Source organism: Leptonotus elevatus, chromosome 4, assembly GCF_054856555.1.
Source record: "Leptonotus elevatus isolate MCC_2025b chromosome 4, RoL_Lele_1.0, whole genome shotgun sequence".
Classification (NCBI taxonomy): Eukaryota; Metazoa; Chordata; class Actinopteri; order Syngnathiformes; family Syngnathidae; genus Leptonotus; species Leptonotus elevatus.
In genome coordinates, this window is record NC_141242.1 from 22,586,597 (window position 1) to 22,600,441 (window position 13,845).

At 40.4% G+C, this 13,845-nt stretch overlaps 1 protein-coding gene across 2 annotated transcripts in view; it reads right to left on the reverse strand.

Moving 5' to 3' along the window:
* LOC147176043 (transcriptional enhancer factor TEF-1-like) overlaps positions 1-13,216 on the reverse strand; it is a 43,146-nt gene extending 29,930 nt beyond the window's left edge. The window contains exon 1 of one of the 2 annotated variants that reach the window (XM_086073852.1): positions 12,977-13,216. The gene's annotated coding sequence lies outside the window, so the exon portion shown is untranslated. The remainder of the gene's footprint in view (positions 1-12,976) is intronic. The other variant, XM_086073851.1, reaches the window with a different exon arrangement.
* Between the last annotated feature and the right edge of the window lie 629 nt (positions 13,217-13,845).

Genomic DNA, 13,845 nt, shown 5'->3' on the forward strand with positions numbered 1-13,845 from the left:
AAAGGGTTATTGGTGTCAATGCTTTATTAGCCCAGGCCACTTCAAGTTCGAATCACAGATGCCGTTACAGATGTCGTTAAAAATAAAGGTTAACTTGGAAGATGGGTGTTGTTTTCTGAACTGTAAGTACAACATTCTCAAAATAATGACAGTTTTTGATTTTTGTTTGTGAGACTGAATTACCACACACTAAGTGACTGGCGCTAGACTGGCAGAGAGAGAGAGAGAGAGAGAGAGAGCGTTCAAGCTTGCATTATGGGCTGTCATTGCAATGACAACAATGCACTGATTGGCTGATAACTACGCAAATCCGGAAGTCACTTTAGCTTAAGCACAAGAAACTATTTCCTAATGCATGATCATTTTGCTAAAAGGAAAATGACACTTTGTTTTACTTTTGAAATGTATGTGAACAGTTGAATACCCAAGACACTTGATTCGCCTTTAGTGAAAGTTGATTATTTTATTTTATTGGGTAATACTAAGCAAGAACGAATCACTGTGATACATAAAATAAATGTTTTGTAATAAAAAATTTAAAAGCCCCAAAACAATTGCCACCACGCGTGCGTTGTGGATCTATGACTTCCTCAAAAAAAGAAAAATCATTCTGGACCTTTTACATTTTTAATTGAGAACCCCTGCTCTAAAGAAATCCTTTTGGAGTGCAGAGTAGACCCATCTGCCCACTATCGAAGGCAAATTATTGATTCCTTTCATGAGCAACAACAAATCTTTTTTTTGACAATACATTAAGTAGAGCAACAAACACTACGCACCACAACTAGCGGACAAGGAGAAACAAAACAAGGGGTTGCCAGCTGCCTACAATTCTCCTAAAATCCCCTACGGTAAACAGCGGGGTTGGCATAGTACGCCACACACACACACACGAGGACACACACACCAATGCACAATTGCAGTGCCAGCTCCTTGGGCAAACATGTCATTTTGTCAGGGCTCAACTGTTCACACTTCCCATGCTATGTCCCTTGCCACAGCATGAACAAACATTTTGAATCATGTGTGAGTGTGTGGGGGGGGGGGGGGGGCACATGAACATACATGCAACAGGAGCATGTTACATTTGGCTGCATGTAACAGGGGTCCACGCACTTCAGCAGTGCATGATAACTCAATAAGAACAAACAAGGCCGCAAGTGGGACTTGGACTCCCCAGAACATGCAATAAATGAGATGTGCTGTTTTTACGAGTGTTTGTCCTCTCGTGTCCCTTCCGCGCTCATTCTGTTCACTTCCATTTATGTTTCCTCTCCAGATTCCTGCCCTTTACTTCCATCCCCTCTCCTGTCCTGCCCTAACACCCTCTAGTTTTCCAGTCCAACAACAATCCATTCATTCAGAAGGCTGCATGTCGTTTCCACTGCGTTGACCGTGTGAGTGACAAGTGTGCATGTACAGCTGCATGTCTTCAAGTGATAATATACCCAGCGGACATCAATCACTACCAGTGTGAAATACGACTTTGGTCAACATTGATTTACATTTCTAAGAATAGTGATTAGCAAAGATGAAGAGCTGGAATTGAGCATTTAAGCTGCAACATTAACATTAAAGAAGGGATTGTCTGAACAGAAATCGAGACATCCTTTTTAAGTCTTTGTTTTGATTATATGACCCACAAACTCAGTCCTCATTAACCTACAAAAACAGGTTTTTGACCGGATTCACGTCAGAAAACTCTGAAAAAGAAACCTTAAATAAAAATAAATAAATGAGCTTGTGAGTGCCGCTCTGTAAGCCCACTAAATAATACACAGATATTTTGGCAATCAATTTCTACCGTTTTTCCTGTCAGGATCACAAGGGTGTTAAAAGCCAATCACAGTTGATTTCGGCCCCCACTAGTCTACTCAAACCATTCGGATTAATATTGCGTTTCTGGAATATGAGTTAAGCAACAAAATCCACCCATTTTTATCCATCTCTGGTGGCAGCCATTTTGACACTTGCTGTCAACTGAAAATGACGTCACGGACAGTTGCTCAGGTCTCAACGGCCACGACTGACCTGCTTTCTGAAGCTGAGCCGTGATTGGTTGACAGTTCACTTCATTAGCACCATGTAAATTGCAAGACGATCGGCAACTTGTCTCTCCTTGGAAAGAGCCACTTTAGTACAACGGCCTAATGTTCTAAATCAATCCATTTTTGACAGGAACTTGACAATCAGCACAAAAATTCCATGTTTTTGTAACTGATACGCGCAACATATTAACTCACCACAGACGCAGCCATCTTGAATGCATCCCATGATTACATTGCGTGTGACTCGAACGAACGGTTATTGACCAATCAGAAGTTAGTATTTGGGGTCAGACTCATGACATCTACGTATAGCAACAAGAATTCACTTGAGCTTATTTACAGAAAGAATAAAGACGATTATGAAATTAGCGAAAGGGAATTGTCAGCTTCATACTGCGGGGATTCCCCGCATGGAAATCTATGACCACTGCAAGGTAATGAACGATTGCTTTGCTATTGTCTTGAGATCATAGCTGTCATCATCATCGTGTACCTTTCACAAAATGCATTTCTTGAACACTTTGCGATGTTCACTTCATAAAAATTAAACTTTCAAACAATGAATTTCAATTATAAAATCTCTATTTAGAACATTTTGACCTACTTAAACAATTTTGCGTTGTGTCATACTGTATGTCAGGGCAGGCACATCACATGGTTAACACATAGCACTTTTTAATTTTTTTTACCTTTCTCAATGTGAGGAGAGCAAGTTTTCAATGCTATATACTACCAACTGCTATCTACCTTTGATTTGCCCACTTAACGTATCAGGATGATTTTGTAACCAATGCGTGTTTGAGAGCTTGTAATGAGTTTTGGGTCTTTGGAATTGCTTATAATGAGGATTATTGACGGGGGCAAAAAGAGTTTTCATGCGCTTCTAGCATGCGAGGGGCCCAGTAACAGATGGACGCTGGAGAGAAACATTAGTCACACAACAATCAACTCTGACTACTGGGCTTCATATCCTGAGTTACCCCTTCTTCTGTGTGTGCGTGTGCATGTGTTGTCGTCAGGCAGGCCTGGGACACTCCAGCCAGGACAGCAGGCTTCATGGTGTCAGTGCCAAACCCTCAGCAGAACACACGCAGGGCATCCAGCCACAATCCTGCAGCTGCCTTGGACCCTCACGTTCTCCCTTGGTGTTCCTTTCTCTAGTTTGTTGCAGCACCTCTACAAGCCAAATACATGTATGGGTTTATGTGCATGCAAAGTCCATGGCTAAAAGCCTCCATAGTCAGGATTGTTTTAATCACGTACAATACTCCTTTCCCTCCACTAATTCTTCTTATGGACCACTTGACAGCATCTGTTTGAACAGTTTCCAACATATACACGCACAGGTTCTATAAAGGCGGGTTTTCCCATAATCCACAAGGCAAACAAAGCAGTTCTACTTTTGTCATGCTTAAGTGCTTCCTTGAAGATGAAACTGAGTTATTCTGAGTATGTAATATTTTGTCCAGTCGAATTTTGCCTTCAGATCAAGGACCGTACTTGTTTTACTGATTCAGGTGAGCTTCCATTTGTCTTGCCACTTGCCAAATTTGCAAGCCAAAAATTGTTCATGTACAGCTCATATTTTTCAATCAGTTAGAATATTATCTCTACCACTGTTGATGTACTTCCTGTCCCTGAACCTCACATTGGTCTCAAAAGGAATAACTCATAACTCACACAAAATCAATTTCTCCTTTCTCTGATGTTGTCGAATTTGTCTGTGGACCACTGCTTGTGCTGTAAGATGTGGCAGCAAAAATATCAGGAAAAGCCTACTAGAACAGCTTAAAGGTATTTACGATTCATAAGAAACACTTTAAATGGTGGCAGATATGTGCTGACTCCCATTTAACATGAGTTTGAACGTGATTTATTAATTGAGCCACATCCTTAGTAATTAGAGGGTGTGCACACTTGTGCAACCACATTATCTGGGTTGTTTAATTTTACTGCCCCTCATGAAAATATATTTTTTTTCAAGGAAAAATATTCAACAACAGTAATAAAAATAAATGATAAATACAAATCAGCAAATTTACTGGTTTTACTGGCACGAGTGGATGAAAATTTTAGTCTCAAATTTTAGTAGCAAAATACCATCATTTTGAGGCGGTCTGGAGCCCTGCAAGTATTAAAATTAAGACCTCATTTTACTATGGAAATGAATCAATAGTCAGTTCTGCTATGACTATCCAAGTAGATACAATGAATTGGAAAAGGGGCATTAGGAAAGGCTGGCAAGATAAATGATACGATGACAACAATAACCTTGTAAAAAAAAAAGGTCATTGTTTGCCATTTGATTTTTTTAAGGCTTTCATGTAGAGACGAAAACTAAATCTAGCTTCATGCGGACGTGCAAACTGAAAACATGAGGCATCGATTCCAGGCCAGGAGTTGGCAATGTCATTTTGTAAAGAAACACTCAAGAAGCTACCTTACTTTTATCTGCCCTCAATTACAGGTGATGTGTTTAAGCACAGTACAGAGCTCGATCCAGACGTTTTTACTGCAGGGAATACACTGGCCCCTAACCTGTAATTTTAGGTGTGTAAATAGAAAATGGCCGCACACTATAAATCAACATGTGTAACTGGTCTCATTTCCCAATTTCCACTACATTACTGATACATAGTCAGTACTTGTTCAAACGGTAGCCTACAGTTTCTCACAGGTTACTTTAAATAAACTAAGCACTTTTAAGGCCAAATGAGGCCAATTCTAATTCACGCATTTCTTGTCATAGGTCATAAACAGCACAAGCGCTAACAATCTCAAACAGCAACATCGAGCAGCCATAGACGCAACAAAATGTGGAGGTTATGCTGCCACTTGCTTGTGCATCTTACAACACTGGCTACAACACACCCTTTGATGGAGTGTAAACTGACAGTCATGTGAGGACGTGTGCGTAACATCACCAATGAATATGTGGAAGTCTACAGGCCCGACAGATTACCGTAATAGATAAGCAGGCTTTTGAGGACAACATGACACAGTTTATATGAATCTAAATATATATATATATTTAAAAAAAAAAGTTTTCCTGAAGCAAACCACCATTTTTTTCTTATCTTTGCTTGGGTATCTTGAAAAAAAAATCCCCAAAATCTTGTAAAAGGTGTTCCGAAAGAATAGACGCCCCTATAGCTTTTTTCATTTAAGTATAATGGGCAGGTGTCCCAATTCTTTTCCATATTATATGGATCTGTAAGGGTATGTTGCTGTTTCAATAAAATACTTTATTAATTCGCTGTTTAGAATTAGAAGTGACTTGATGTTTTCAGAAGATTGTGGAAAAATACAAATAAACAACTCTTTCATGCTTCCTCTGTGCTAATACTAACCTAATATTATGAGTGAGACACTTGCTTTTTTTGTGGTGAGAAGACTTTCATTCATTGGACACTTATTATACAGTATACACCATGTCTTAATTAGCGCTGAAGTAGACACACACACACACATGGTAATTGGTCCCAGCCTGCACACGAATGCAGTGATTGGCCTATTTTGTTTAAGAGCAGTTTAACTCTGGTCAACGTGTACTTTTTTGCTGAGTCAGAGGAAGCCATTATCTAGCCCTTTCCTTATGGATAGAATGGGGGAGTATGTGTGTGTCACATACACACAGAACCACACAAAAACAATAAGAGGCCAGGGGGGGTACACTAACACCATTTAATAAGTGTGAATTTAGGAGCATTGGCGAGACAGACACTGGTGTGTATGTGTGTGTACATGCAGGGCTATTTCAAACACAATACAATAGTAAATCTACAGTATGGTACCCCATCCGTCAACCATAATTAGATCCTCTTCAATCTAATATTTGCATTCAACCAACCACGGCCACATTACACATCTGTTGCCCATTATATCTTGATCATTGCTTTTTTTAATTCAGATTTAAATGCAGACAACGAGGCGGAGGCCGAGGCTGCTGTAAATCTAGAAAACATGCTACAGTGTCTAAGTGTATGTGCAGTCGTTTGTTTATGAGCCAATCTTAAAGCTTTTATCCAATCTGGTCATTTCCTGTTCCTCTCTCTCCAAAGCAGTATACAACAGAACCGGAATTGACGGTTGGTAGAAGAGCGACATGACCAACATGATCATCAAGGTAATCAAACATGTAGTTAAAAAGAGCCAGCACAGAACTGAAAGATAACACCACCCACACAAGGATATTGTGGCTGTGATGCCCCCCCCCCCCCCAATCCACGAGGTCATGTATCAGTGCAACATGTTTACTGTATAACCCTCTTGGATATCGAGATGTTACCGAGCAATTGGAGGCCAACTTATTTGTTACATCGACATTGAAGATCCAATACAAACGACAGTAACATACTGTACATGTTGTACAGCAGGCATGCACGATACCTGTGCACAAAAACTGCTTTTTTCCCACAGCTACCAATAGCTTTCTGCTAACCAATGAATGTGACATCATGTTCCCCCAATATCAGTCTGATGATCATGCACCCCTATTGAGAAGTCATGTGATGATCAGGAACGTAATGTTAAAATGTATCTTAATCCTATAAGCCAGGGTTCTTCCTGTGTACGAAATTCAGAGGCGGCAACCTCCACCTAATTTGCTTGCCACCTCCAGCTGTGTTGATTGAGCTCAGCAGCAACGTATTTTAACTGCAGTTGCAGTGTTGCGCCATTATGGAGGCGCTATAGCAACAGTAGTTCACCGGAAAGACCTGAAGCAACAACCGAAGAAGAAACAGCTTTCTTTTTTTCTTTCTTTCTTTTTTTTTTTTTACTTCAATGTACCGAAGAAGAAACAGATCATGGAGCAACCGTTTCACACGCCCATTTCTGGGTTGCGAGGCAGAGGTGACGCACTCCAGCCATCGCCAAAGTCATAAAAACACAGTATATAAATAATAATAAAGATAATAGTGTTTTACAACAACGCTGAACTATATTTAGAATTTAATATGTACTAGTGGATTAATTTTTAATGATTGTAATTAAAAAATGACAAAAATTAATGGCAACTTTGTATTCATATCATTTCTCATTTCTAGTCCCTGATCGTAAAATGGCTGCAGGATGGTAGCCGATAATGATATAGGTCATCGCCGCGGGTACCGATACCTTAAAATAAGACTGGTATTGGCACCGATACCTGGTATCGGTAGTCATCCATCATAGTCAGGATGATAACACCTCTGTCTCATTTTGAGCCAGGAAAAACCCTGCAAGCAGGCCAACTGCATTTTACAAAGAAATATCAAACTATTTGAAAAAGGGTGTTTCTCAAGGTACGTTTCTATTACCCTCAGTTTTGCGCAAAAGGCAAATTTCGCAAAAGCAAGCTAATAATGGAAACACGTGATTTTCGAAAAAAAAAACTCTCAACTCTCAGCTCATCAATGGAAACACCGGCAAGTCAAAATTGTACTTAATCGAAATACTACAATATCGCTTTTATTTTTGAGAAAAACTGTAATGGAAACACACCTTCAGGCAACGAGTGATTGCTCAGCTTGGATACTTTCAGGTGTTAAGATTTGCAGAAGGATAAGAACAACCCCCACACCTCAACGCTAAAAGTTTTTTTGTTATACTCGCGCTCGAGGCGACTGGTGGGGAAACCCTGAACCTGTCGTTTTTGTCATTCATTTGAGAACAGCTACTTGCAGCCTTAAAATGCATTTCATTCAAATGGGGCTTTAAGTTCTTGAAATAAAACAAAAAGTTCCTGCCGGGAATTGATTGTATATTTGATTTTCAGCAAAATGGTAGTTTTTAATTTTGAAAATCTGGTCACCCTAATCTGTATCTGTATTACTGGGTGGAGTCAAGGCTTCTTGGCTATCACTACCTCCAGACCAGCGAGAGTCGCGTCACAGGCCGCTTACCGTGCAAGCCAGTCAGGGTTGCCAGATAGTGTCAAATATTCCCTACCATGTAAAGCATTTACTTTACTGTAAAATCGGGAGATTAGTGGGAGAAATAACTGATCATAATTCGGGAACAACGTGAGATATATGGTTGAAATTTAGGAGTCTGCCACGTAAATCGGGAAAGTTGGCAAGTATGCCTTCAGCAAGGCACCTAAACTCAACTCAGACACCTGCAAGGGTTTTTTTTTCCAGAAAAAAAATAGATCTATATTGAGTGAATAATAGGAACTCTAAGGTTAAAAATTAAATCACAGAATGCTCCTGGAGTGTTTCATCATTATTATTTTTTTCACATTTCAATGAAGGTAATTCTCATAACTATTGGATGACAATCCAAAGTGACGCTTGGGAATTGCTTTATTAGTTAAAAAAAAAAAAAGTATTTAAAAATCATGCAGTGCATTTATGGTGTTTTGAAATAGAAATGCAGTTTGAAGCACATTAGAAACAGGTTAATAATATGTTGCACCTTGACTGACACAGCAGTTAATGTGCCGGTACAGAATAGAATTTAAAGGCAAAATCTTTGCTCCTTTATTTGACATGAATAACGTTTTGAAAAGATATGTTTTTATTTTTATTTGATTAGGTCCTATACAATAATAAACACTGACTTGTCACTCCCAGGTCGAGTGAAGACAACAAAACCAAGGTTAGACTAGGAAGGACTCAAGCAACAGAGCGAGCTCTTTCTCAGCTTAGTGCTATCATGTCAGCTCGGCCAGCCGGGAAAGTAAGCAAGATGGAGCTGAAATCCCCACTTCCTGTTCGACTCATGCTGGGTTCAGGAAACAAGAGGTTGATTCAGGCTGCCCAGTCAGGGTTAGTCACTCTGCAGAATCAATCATAAATCACCACAACAACACATATAGCATAAACGTGTTCATTTTAGGTTTTAGTATAATTTTTTTTTAAATCCTAAGTGGCCTAATATTGAAATACTGGACAATGAAAAATAGATTACTAGCTGAAATGCAGATAGTTTAAACATGTACACAATCTTTAAAACCATTTTCCTGCAGTTAGGAAAAATAACTTTTATTGCCACAATTATTTTTTCCTGAATTTGTTTTGTGTATGTTAATTCTTTTTTTTCAGTTGTGTCTCTCTACATTTAGGTTCCAAAAGCTCCGTTAATTAGCTGAGAGGCAAGGCAGTAAACACTACCTGTTGATCAAGACTAACAGGAACGCAGATCATAAGGCTTTTCAGGCTGATTAGTGACTAGTAAACAGCTATAATGGCAGCATATTGTATGTCTGCTACGGTCTAAGACAAAAGGTACCGAATCAGAGCCGATATTCCAAAGACAGCCTAAGAGAGGTGAAGAGGTGCATTGTGGGTCAAATTTCCTTAGTGGCTATTGGAGACAGACTGAAAGACAGACAACTACAGGAGGGGAGTGACAGGGTGCCGGGACAGTCCGACAAGCTAGCACAGGCTCTGCCGGCCTCCTGTAGCCACATGCTCACCCCCTGCCCCCATGTCCCCCACCCCTCTCGAGCATACGAACCCCTTTCTCCCACCCCACCCAGGAGGATGTCTATTGTTCCCCCTATCCCCTAAACAAAGCCTACCAAACTCCCACACCAAAAGCCACCCTCCCCTATCCCCCACCTACTCCCGTCTGCACCCCTCAGATCCCACCCACTCACTCAACATTGTTGTACTTATAAACTGTCTGCTGCTCCCTAAATTTCATTACATATACTGTAATTATATATATATATATATATATATATATATATATATATATATATATATATATATATATATATATATATATATATATATAGATTGATATGCAGTATATTAAAAAAATAATAATAATATATATATATATATATATTTTTTTTTTAATATACTGCATATCAATCAGGGACCAAATGGATGGTTTAGCCAAGAACATATAAGAAGTGGACCCTTCCCAGAAACCAGCATAAAGAAGATCTTTTTTTTTTGTAAATTGTTTTATTGTGATCCTAATTAGCAAATCAGTGGCCATCAGGGACCCTTTTTTTTCTTACAAGGGTTAATTCCCAGATTTACTGTATCACCTGTTGATGTATACCAATCTGAATAACTCATTATGAATGATTCTGCACTTTTACCATTCAGACTATATCTGACATCTTTGAACAAAATGACAAAAGCCTGGATGCCAGATTTTGTCCTTGTGTCAAGAAATGAGACGACAGATGACACAAAAGGGAGCAGCTTGCATCGAGCAACTCCACCATACTGACACCGCATTGGTTTGGTACATGAACACACACACAAACATGTGCAAGTACACAGCGGTTGTGACTAAAGCACACAGAGGCCATATGGTGCGTCCTCATACACCGACGCCTGTTGCTGCTGTAACAATAGCTGCCTGGCCAGGACAGCAAGAGGCAAACACATACACGCACACACACCCACACACACACACCAACCAAATGGTCGTTAGTCAGCCGGCCTGCGTTGCTTAGACCCTGAACAAACGCCTGGATTTGCATTCTGCACCTCCCTTTATCGTCCTCCCCTTTCTCGCGCACACTCACAGGCACATACACACACGCTTCCAGTCTACAGGTGCACAGAGCACTCAAAACAGATGTCAACGGAATGAAGAGGGTGGGGGTGGAGAGGGAGGGCAGGAAAGGGGGGGGGGGGCGACGGGAGGCTGTTTGCCCAGGGTGACTGAAAAGCTTTGTACACTCCCAAGCCTGGACACAGCAAAGACAATGACCCAACACACACACATACACAAACACATAGTTACACTTTCACAGCTAATTCATCATTATAAGGAACAGATAATAAGAAAATGTTGAATATAAATCCCCAAATACCAACAATATTCAACTGAAATTTTAGACGAGGAGCAAAAAATACCGCATTTTAAGAAAACATGAAAGCATCAGTTTGTCTTATTTTAATATTCAAACTCCTGTTAAGGCTGTTAGCATACAACAACAACAACAAAAACACTTGATTGATTATTGATCAGAGGCATCGCTCATGTCTACATGTGATTAAAGGGAAGCCAACCCAAAAATGTTCTTTACAATATGATCTATAGGCTACAGCCCCATTAGTCTAAACAGAGTATTCTGAAAAATCTACTCGTTTTTATCCATCACAGGGGGCGGCCATTTTGCCACTTGCTATTGACTGAAAATGACATCACAGTTGCTCAGGCAACCACCAGTCCGGAATCACCTGTTTTCTGAAGCTGAGCCATGATTGGTCGTTACCTGAGCAACTGTGATGTCATTTTTAGTCGACAGCAAGTGGCAAAATGGCCGCCCCCTTGAGATGGATAAAAACGGGTGGATTATACTGCTTAACTCATATTCCACAAACACAATATTAATCAGAATGCCGTGTTTAGACTCGTGGGGGCACATGCAGCACATTATTGTGAAGTAAATTTTGTGGTTGACTTCCACTTAAGGTATGTATAATTCCGATTTTTTTTAAATATAATTATTGAAATACAAACATCTATTTGGAAAAACAACCTATAGCAGAGCAAGACAATGCTGTCAAATGCCCATCATTAGTTTATCAATATTGTAATGCCTCTGCTACTAAACCTGTCTAATTTCAATTACAGTCTCGAATGTGCGATTACTTGTGACAAATGCTTGAAAATTGCTACAGATTGATCGCAATGTTATAAAATGAGTGATAGACACTGACAGCTGTCAAGTCTCACAATGCCTGACTCTTTTTTTTTTAATCCATGGTCTCTTAAATATCTAATTTAGTATCTTTTTGTGAGTAATTTTGTTAAGTGCTGCTGTGTCTCGTTTAACATTTCAAAGTTTTATATGCCTGTACCTGCAATTTTTTGTGTGTGTTTCATTTTGGTATCTATCTTTGTCATATGTACATTGTATGCTACACAATATAGTGAGAGTATTTTACTATGGATTTCTGAAACCATTATTAAAGACCCACACAAGAGCAAGTCAAGCAATGGCTCACAAAACTAGGTTACTTTAGGTAACAATTGTACTTACAGGTTCCCAATGACGAACATTTTCCATGCAAACTAAACTGAATATTCTCCATCCATTTCCTGCACTGCTTGCAAGCCTATCCATGTTGACTTTGGGTGAGAGGTGAGTTACACCAGTCTATAAAACAAATGACTTGAATTGTATTTCTTATCCATAGCTTAACTACAGACTTCTGTTAATAAGTACAGTGCACAGGGATCCTGACATGCATTGTCGCATGTATGACAAAAACATAGCCATTCCATTGCATGTCAAAATAACAGTAACAGGTGATTGTTAGCTTATATTGAAGGATACTGACTATAAGCACAACAATTAGTGTTATTTTATATTTTAATTCAGTGAGTTCGCCATGTGATAACAAAGTTTAAAAGCGTTCCCCCCTTAGGTTTTTTGCTTTGTTTTGTGACTGACGGGTATTTACTATGCGGCCAGTGTGTTGTTGTGTGCATGTGTGTGTCCGTGTGTACGTGTAGGGAGGCCTGTGTGTGTGCGTGTGTGGTGCCTGGGGCCTGCCTGCCTGCCGCTTGCCTGCCTGCCTGCCTTCCTACCCGCCTCCCTCCCTCCCTCCCTGCCTGCGGAGGAAGAGAAAAGCCGCCGATGCAACAAGTCCTCCATTGACGCTCAGCTTTGTAAACTGGCTGCATGTTTCGCCGCCGTCTTCTTTTTCCACGAACCAGCCGCCAGATGATCAAACTGTTAGGGAACAGCACAAAGGCGCCCCATTTTGGGAAGAAAACAACATTTATATCTTGGGAATCGCCAACTAAAAGTGGAACGAAAGCGACATCGGCGGCTCTGAAGCGCACACGAAAAACACTACTTTCATATTCTTGGATCTAAATTTTTAAACGTGCTTTATGTGTGTCTATCTTCCTCTCGATGTAGACGAAAATGATTTTAAGCGACAGCGAGCACTTGGAGCGGAACGTCCGGTGGTTTACAAGCAAAAAGCGGAGAAGGGGACTCCTCCTGGATAACTTACCTCGATTCATTTGCCTGCTTGTCGCTAAATTCCCACACTTTTGCGAACACGGGTGCATCCGCAGCATGTGGAAGGTCCCCCGCAACTCGTGAGCGTCTACTCGGTTTTGGTTTGACTGTGGGTCGGACGCGCTGAGTGCGTAAAATGCGCCGGCTCTCTCCAAGGATGCGAAATATGCGCGGAATGGGAGCAGGAATGAAATGAACGCGGTGGACTGAGTTGAACGGGGCGGGGTGACTGGCGTCACCCTGGATGGATGAAATGGAGTGAGTGAGTGAGTGAGATGGGAGGATGGGTGGCAAAAAAAAAGAAAAAGAAAGCTGGCGGGAGGAGGGAGGGGGGGGGGGGCTTGACTGTAGTGGAGGCACACGGTTGTGTTGAACAACAAAAGAAAGAGTGCGGCCCCCAAACTCTTCAATGGACGGAGAAGCAGCTGACAACAAAACCACGTAGCGTCAAACAAGAAACTGACAGCAGAACAGGCTATAAAATGTTCAACTTTCCTGGCTTGACATTCTATATAAAGACAAATTGCTCATAGCTATTATTGTTTATAAATAAATAAGTAAACGATTGCAAAGAAAACAGTTCACGTAAAATGTTATTTAGAAGAAAACTATTGTTTTTTTATCCTATTTATTTGGCATCAAAAATGTATACTAAACACAACATGTTTAATTTACCTAAAGAGTTGTTTCACATGTCACTTGCTGAAAAGTAAAAGGGGGAAAGGGTAGAAGTTTTGCCAGCCACTTGTTGCTAGGCAGATTTCGTAGAGAACACTCATTTATGCCTTAAAAGCCATTGAAACAAAGCATAACTTGCCAGCCACGCCCAGCAGACTCATTCAATGGTAAACTTGAAAGCCA